Raw genomic sequence first — 8368 nt, 5'->3', positions numbered from 1 at the left:
TACTTTTCATTAAATTTAAATCCTTGAGGGGTACAGCATCACATGGATTCTGTGGCCAATGGCTTTAGCAGGAAGGTTGCTTTGGAATTTGGCAGGAACCATGCCACTGTTTCCATGAGCACGAGTTACTTTTCCCCAGATTACTCTGGTTTTGTTTGGTTTGCCACCAGGAGTCACTGTGTTGTTCTTTGCTTTGTACACATAAGCACATCTCTTGCCTAGATAGAATTCCGTTTCATCTCGAGCATAAACACCTTCGATTTTAAGAAGAGCTGTGTGCTCCCTCTGGTTCCGGAGACCCCGCTTATAGCCAGCAAAAATGGCCTTGGACCACAGCCTTCCAGACATTATTTGGCGTTACAGGAGTCCTGTTCCCAGCAGGCGGGCAAAGTGCATCTATTACTCCGCTGAGGCCCACGAAGCAACCGATTACGGGAGCGCCCGTCCTCCGGGCGTGCGGGGATCAGCACAATCAGTCCCACATCTCCTCAATCCTGCCCTCCCTGTTGCTGGAATCCATAGAAATCACTGGCTGGCAGAGCCTCCCAGCCGCACCAGTGCCCTGCCGAGGTATACGGTTGAGCTCACCGCACTTATTTGCACCTAAAGTTCCTCCACTTGTTCTTTAAAAATGATTTCTTACATTTATGCTACCCTCTCCATTACTACTATTTCACCTTCATGTATAACGATATCCTGAAAATATTATGTGTGCAATTATACAATGGTTACATAATAGGCTGTGCTAGATATAGTCTTCCAAAATATATTTTATTCTTGACAATCATCATTTTTCCCTGGGAAAGTTTTTCAAATATGTGGGTTTTTTTTTTTTTTTTGATACCACACACCACCATATCGTACCTTTCTCTTAATTTTTTAGTGAAAGACTCTGAGTACTGCATGCAGGTTGTGTAAAATCCTATTCTTTCATTCCCCTTCTTGGCTCTTCATCCAGGCATATTTTAACCTCTCTCCACTTTTTAATGTTTCACCATGACCTGTCTACAAAAACAGATACAAAACCCCAGCAAACTTCTCTCCTGGCAAGGGAGTTAAATTTCACATAAGGGCTGGGATAACAATGATCCGACTGAACTAACTTATGGATGGCTTAACCTTTCCAAATTGTGTTTCTAAAAAAGATGACTTAACTTAATGAATCTCTAGTAAAGTAAAAACACCAAAAGATAACCTTAGGAACTAATAAAAAGCTACCCAATTATGCTGCTGGAGAACCATAATTTGGGAAGTATCCAGGCATCTTCTTAAAAGAGTGCCAGTTTTTACACAGTTTCACTCTGTCTTCATAGTTGCTGGGGGTCTCTAAAGTAAGGAGTAAGTAGGTAGAGGATCAAGCTGCTTTGTACAAAAGAGTGGTTGTAAGTTACCTATGCTTATTTAACTAACTTGGGAGGAAAGCAGAAGGAAGCCAGAAAACTAATGGACAAACTGTGTCATCAGAACACCAGTTTTAAGTAGAAGAGAGGTTGGAAGAATCAATTACTTTTGTTTTAATTTAAAATTCTCCTACAGATGAAAATGTGTATATTTTAATATACACAAAATATATTTAATATAATATACACATCCTCCCCACCTTGCACATCATCTGACCCTCCTGAGAATTGCTTCAGTAGTGAGATGGGAAAAAAGGGGTAAACATTTCAGTGAAAGCTTGTGTAACTTTAGAACACTCCACAGGAAATTCAAATACACACCAGGATAACGAAGATCAACATCTGGAATTTTTTTTTAAGATTTTATTTATTTATTTGACAGAGAGAGAGAGAGAGAGAGCACAAGCAGGCAGGCAGGCAGGCAGAGGCAGAGGGAGAAGCAGGCTCCCCGCCGAGCAGGGAGCCCGATGTGGGGCTCGATCCCAGGACCCTGGGATCATGACCCGAGCCGAAGGTAGACGCCCAACCGACTGAGCCACCCAGGCGCCCCTGGAATTTTTTTTTTAAAGATTTTATTTATTTATTTGAGAGAGAGAGAATGAGAGACAGAGAGCATGAGAGCGAAGAGGGTCAGAGGGAGAAGCAGACTCCCTGCTGAGCAGGGAGCCCGATGCAGGACTCAATCCAGGGACTCCAGGATCATGACCTGAGCTGAAGGCAGTCGCTTAACCAACTGAGCCACCCAGGTACCCCAACATCTGGAATGTTAAAAAAAAAAAGGTACCTGGTCATCTCAAAGCCCTTTTTCCCTTATGACTGTTTTCTCAATCTGGACACTACTGGAATTTGGGCCAGATAATTCTTCGCTGTGATGGGCTATATGTATATTGCAGAATGTTCAGCAGCATCCCTGGCATCTATCCTTTAGATGCCAGTGACACCCACATTCCCAGCTGTGACAACCAAAAATGTCTCTAGGTATTGCCAAATATCTTCACAGGACAGAACTGGACCTGGTTGAGAACTACAGCCTTACTGGAACAGCAATTCCTTTATTTTGAGAAGCAGTATGCCATTAATTCCTACAAGAATTAAAGAGACTAGCTCTGAAGCCAAATAAATTGACTTTAAATCCCAGTACACCACTTTTTTAATCTGAGTAATTGTGGATAAGTTACATAACCTATCTGCCTCTGTTTTGTCGTCTGTAAAATGGGTATACACAATACCTATTTAACTCGTTATTAACTGAGTTTATACTCATATAGTGCTTAGTACAGTGCTTACATTTTAAGTGCTCAATATTAATGAGTATTATTAGGGAATTATGGTTCTGCCGGTGTATATGACACATGCAAATTAGAAAAAAGGCACTCCATGCCACATTTATTTATGTGGTGGCCCTTGGAGAACTGATCTTCTTTCACTTTAGACATGAGATCTAAATGGAAGTTGAGATCTTTTTTTGTGCATCAGAATGATTGGTATACGTAATCTCAGTAAGCTCAATCGGAATCCTTCTGCTCATTTTCTAATTTGAGTGGGGTAAAGCTTTCTCTGATGGTAAAATGTAATGAGGTAAGTCTGTAAACCAGAAGCAGCAACATTCCACTCTGGGAGTAAAGACTAATATAGTAGAGGAAATTAAACTAACATGCAGAGAGAAAGAATGGCCATGATTTAGCGCACAAAATCCTCACAGCTAGCCTAGTTCTTGAAGCTTGGTTGTACAATTCTGGTGGTACATCCTTGAGATCCGTTTCTTTGAGATGGATCCTTTATTTGGCTGTGCATAAAAATTACCTGGCTGGTTAAAATACAGATTCTGAAATCCCACTGCAGATCTCATGAAAGAGAAGCTCTTCCGGTGGGATTCGGTCAGGTGTATTCAAAGATAACCGTCTAGGCAAGCCTGTTTACTAAAGGTTCTAGAGATAATTTATTTTTATTTTTTAAAAGATTTTATTTATTTATTTGAGAGGGAGAGAGAATGAGAGATAGAAAGCACGAGAGGGAAGAGGGTCAGAGGGAGAAGCAGACTCCCTGCTGAACAGGAAGCCCGATGCGGGGACTCCAGGATCATGACCTGAGCCGAAGGCAGTCGCTTAACCAACTGAGCCACCCAGGCGCCCCGAGATAATTTTTTTTTAAAGATTTTATTTACTTATTGAGAGAGAGCGAGAGAGAAACAGCATGAGAGGGGGAGAGGGTCAGAGGGAGAAGCAGGCTCCCTGCCGAGCCAGGAGCCCGATGTGGGACCTGATCCCAGGAGTCCGGGATCATGACCTGAGCCGAAGGCAGTCGCCCAACCAACTGAGCCACTCCAGGTTCTAAAGATGTGTGAAGATCATATAGTGGGCATAATGGGTTTAAATGGCTTTATATAACATGTCTGTCCATTTAAAAATAGCATTCCCCCATTCTGCAAACATTTGTTAAATGTCTACAATGTGCCAGACACAATGCTAGGTCCTAGAGGTACAATGAGGTCTCTCAGATAGATGTTTTATTCTCTAGTTCACAGTTAAGAAGATGTTCTGTTCAGAAACTATTAAAACTTTATGTCCCCAAACACAAAATTATGTCATCTGTCAAAACTGTTGGTTTTCAAAAACCATCTAAAAAAACTAGAAAAAACTAAAGGCTGCCAGATTCCTTAAAGTCTTAAAGCATTTTAAAATTCCGTTTTAAATACAAGTTTTTAGAAATAAATTTACTTATTTTCTAGTTACTGCACGCACACACTGTATTTTAACACTGAAAATACATACAGAGGACAATTTCAAGTAGAAATCAAATTAGATGACACGGAGTGACTGCAGTCCTGTACCCGGTAAAAGGGAAAAAAGTCATTTTAAATTTTCCTCGGCACTTCAGGAATCAACCTAAATTTTCCAGAACTTTAACAAAGCTAGGGCACACTTTTGCACACCACTCTGGCCTTCGGGCCTTCAGCAAGGTAAAAGGACGGGATGGACAGGTGGGAAGGAGCTACACGCAAGGAGCCTGCGGGCACTCACCCCACAGCTCCAAAACCCCGCGGCGGCGACCACCAATGCGGCCTCACCCCGAGAACTGGGCGAGACGCTCGCTCCTCCCTTGGTCCCACAGCCGTCACCACCTCCACCCCGGAGCGGCACGCTACGCTCTCGGCCCCCAGCGCCCCAGACACCACGCTCCCTCCTCGGCTCCGGCCACTCAAAACTCAGCGCACGTCTCGGTTTCCCCAACTGGCTATGCTTCGGACGTACCCAGTGACGCCCCTGCGCGTGCGCCCAACTCCCTCAGCCCCAGCGTGGGTGTCCCACTCCCTCGGCCCCGGCGCGTGCGCCCCGCTCCCCAGCCCCATCGCGGGTATCCCAGTCCCTAGCCCCTCTGAGCGTGCGCCCTGCTCTCTCAGCCCCAGCGCAGGTATCCCAGTCCCTAGCCCCCCTGAGCCTGCGCCCTGCTCTCTCAGCCCCAGCGCAGGTATCCCATTCCTTCGCCCCCCTGCGCGTGCGCCCCGCTCCCCAGCACCAGCGCGGGTATCCCACGCCCTGGCCCCTCTGCGCGTGCGCCCTGCTCCCTCAGCCCCAGAGCGTGCACTCTACCCCCTGATCCGCCGGCGCTTGCGGCCCGCCTCTTCAGGCCGCGGTGGTGGCGTCCGGTCCCCTTCACCTTCCCGCAGTGCGCCCCGCCCCCCTCAGCCCCTGCCGGAGCCCCCGGACTTCTCAGCCTTTATCCAACATACCCCCACCTCCTTCCGCTTTCCCTTAGCAAGTCCTATCCCTGCCCATGCACCCTACACCTTTGGTCTCCCACCGTTTTTGTCCGCCTTTCTGCTTACCTGTTCTCTATATCCTGCAACAGGTCCTCTTCTTGTGAGGCCCTGCTGCGCCATGCCCTCTTTATCCATTTACACCGGTTAACACTACCCATCCTTGATTAATGTATTGTCTACGTTTGCTTCGGAGATTGAATTCGTTTGTGTGTGTGTGTATTTTCTTCTTCAGTTTAAATTTTTAGTTTTTTTTTTTATTTTCTTAAGATTTTATTTATTTGAGAGCGAGAATGAGAGAGAGAGAGTACATGAGAGGGGGGAAGGTCAGAGGGAGAAGCAGACTCCCTGCCGAGCAGGGAGCCCGATGTGGGACTCGATCCCGGGGCTCCAGGATCACGACCCCAGCCGAAGGCAGTCGCTTAACCAACTGAGCCACCCAGGCGCCCTAAATTTTTAGTTTTTAGATGCTGGAGGACATGGGGTTTCTCTTCCCTAAAATGAATGGAATGAAAATAAACCTCTAACAAAAGAGAAAAAAGGCAAGGGTCATGAGTGGATTAATAATATAAAAGATTTGAAGTTGTAAACACAACGGAAGTGTGTTGACAAATGAAAACAAGAGAAATCAGGGGCACCTGAGTGGCTCAGTCGTTAGGCATCTGCCTTAGGCTCAGGTCATGATCCCAGAGTCCTGGGATCGAGCCCCGCATCGAGCCCCGCATCGAGCCCCGCATCGGGCTCCCTGCTCGGCGGGAAGCCTGCTTCTCCCTCTCCCACTCCCCTGCTTGTGTTCCCTCTCTCAATGTGTCTCTCTCTGTCAAATAAATAAAATCCTAAAAAAAAAGAAAGAAAAGAAAACAAGAGAAATCAACTGTCACCATGCAAGTAAGAGGGGATACACTAGCTCTGGGTGCAGATTTTCTCAGTGGAGTCCTGGAGAGGCCCAGGGCTTGGAGTTGGCATGTGATTTGGAGATCTTAAAAATATAGGGGGGGGAATATATTAATTATATATATAAAATACATATGTGTATATATATAAATACATACATATATGTAATTTAAAAGTATCTAGAATAGTTGTGCCAGTCAGGTAGGGTACAGTACCCAGATGACTCCAGGTGTAGAATCCTCAGACATTAGAAAAGCCTGCAATGCTTAAAGCCAGAGGATGCTTTTTTAAAAAGGAGCCATTAGTGGGGCAAGAACACTTTGAAATGAAAAATACCATTTCTTAAAAGAAACAATTAAGGGCTGGAAGACAATATGGAGGCACTATCTAAGAATATAGAAAAAATAAAAAAATATGGGAGAAAACAAATTACTAATGTAGGAGATCTCACATTTGAATAATAGTAAATACAGGAGAGAACAGGAGAATATAGAGGGGAGCAGTTATTAAACAAATAATTGGGTTGGGTAACAGGATGAATACAAGTCTTACACCAAGACTCCTCCTCATGAAATGTATGAACCCCACGCATAAAAGGAAAAATTCTTGAGGGGAGGAGAGAGCTGGGTGTGTTCATGTTTGGAGTGGAAACTTTACCTACAAAGGAATGCTAATCAGCAACGCTGGATGTTAGGAGACAGTGGAATAATACACTATTTAGAGTGGAATTCTATAGGCAGACAGTCCCTTCAGTGTGAAGTAAAAAGAAACACTTTGAGCCAAGAATTACTCAGAAACTTTACTCCCCACTCTTGCCTAGAAAGTTGGTTTCACTCTAGCAAAAAGAGGACAACAACCAAGAAATAGGAAGATACAGTATACCAGAAAAAGTAGAACACAGGCATGTCATAAAATGAAATATCAGGATTATGTTGTACAGAATATTTAGAAAGCTATCTGCCCAAATCTATGTTTATAGAATGAAAACAGTTTTCTTGAATTATGCTTATCCAGTGTTGGTATCAAGTTTATATGATTGTTTATATGATTGTTAGTATCAAGGTTATATGATCTCATAAAATGAGTTTGATAAATTTTGTAGTTTTTGTATTTTCAGGAAAAATTTATAAAATACAGATTCCTTGAAAGTAGTTAAAACTCATCTAGGACTTTTTTTTTTGTAGCATCAGATGGGATGAGTTTTGATTAACATTACCATTTAAAAATAGTTATTAATCGTAGGTCTCTTGCATTTTTGCATGACTTGCAAACAGAAGCACTAACTGCCTTTTTGTTTTGGACTATTTTTGCAAGGCTGATTGTAGAGCAAACAGCCTCGAAGAGCGATCATATCTCCCTCTGGACCAAAGGAAACATTTACTTCATTTTTAGTGTAATGAGAATGTTTCCTTCCAGAGCAAAGGTAGGGCTGGTTTATTTATGGCCCATTATAAGAGATTTGGGTTCCATAAACCCAGGGTTTCTCTCCTGTAACACAGTCCACTGAATGTACAGGAATTACCTGGCTCCCTTTGTGTTGCCTTGTGAGAATTAGGGATTAAAGGACTGGCACAAATATAATCTCTGACTACTGCTATTGCTGTAACAAATTCCTGTGACTTTGACCCAGGATTCCAGGGTCTTCTGCCAGTACTTGTGAAACTGTGGTAGGGCCAACTTGATAACTTTCAAGTAGGGTAAAATCTCAGATCCTTTACAGTTCAGTTCTTCACAACAGGTCATTTATCTTAATCTCCAAAGATTACAAATTTTCTTCTTTGGGGGTTCAATTTGTATATACACATGTGCACGCACACAGAAAAATACAGAGGGAGAGGGAGAAGTCCCTCTGTGTATCTAATTGCAGGCAGCAATCTAGACAAGACATAATGGTCACTGGTTGGAACTGAATCTCATAGCACTTTTATTTCTTGAATATTTTCTGTTTTATCAATATTAGCAATGGTCAGGAAGACTTGCTCCAGTGTTATCTGACTGACAGAATAGTCTTCTAGATTGAATAGCACTTTAGCTTCCTCCAAAATACTAAACACCTTTAACAGAAAAAAAAAAAGATGGTATTACCATTGTAATTTCCCCAGTGTTCTTTTCCCCCACGCAGTCATTCCCCAACTCCTGCCAGGCGTATGCTTAGGGACAGAAAGACACAGAAGGGGGAAGCTAGAAAGTAGAAGGAAAAGATGGCTGAAAATAGAGAGGAGGCAGTTTGCCATCCTCATTCTTTTGATAGTATGGAATAATAGAATTTAGGGTCATAAGTCTCAAACTATAGGGGCCTTTGGAAAATAACAAAGGT

At 43.4% G+C, this 8368-nt stretch overlaps 1 pseudogene; it reads right to left on the bottom strand.

Moving 5' to 3' along the window:
- On the bottom strand, positions 1-487 carry LOC112811364 (large ribosomal subunit protein eL33 pseudogene; annotated as a pseudogene).
- Positions 488-8368: the final 7881 nt, after the last annotated feature.

This window comes from Callorhinus ursinus, unplaced genomic scaffold, assembly GCF_003265705.2.
Source record: "Callorhinus ursinus isolate GAN/ISIS: 27379988/994484 unplaced genomic scaffold, GSC_fseal_2.0 scaffold85, whole genome shotgun sequence".
In the NCBI taxonomy this organism is placed as follows: Eukaryota; Metazoa; Chordata; class Mammalia; order Carnivora; family Otariidae; genus Callorhinus; species Callorhinus ursinus.
Note: the sequence above shows the minus strand (reverse complement) of the source record. Positions and strands in the feature narration are given on the sequence as shown.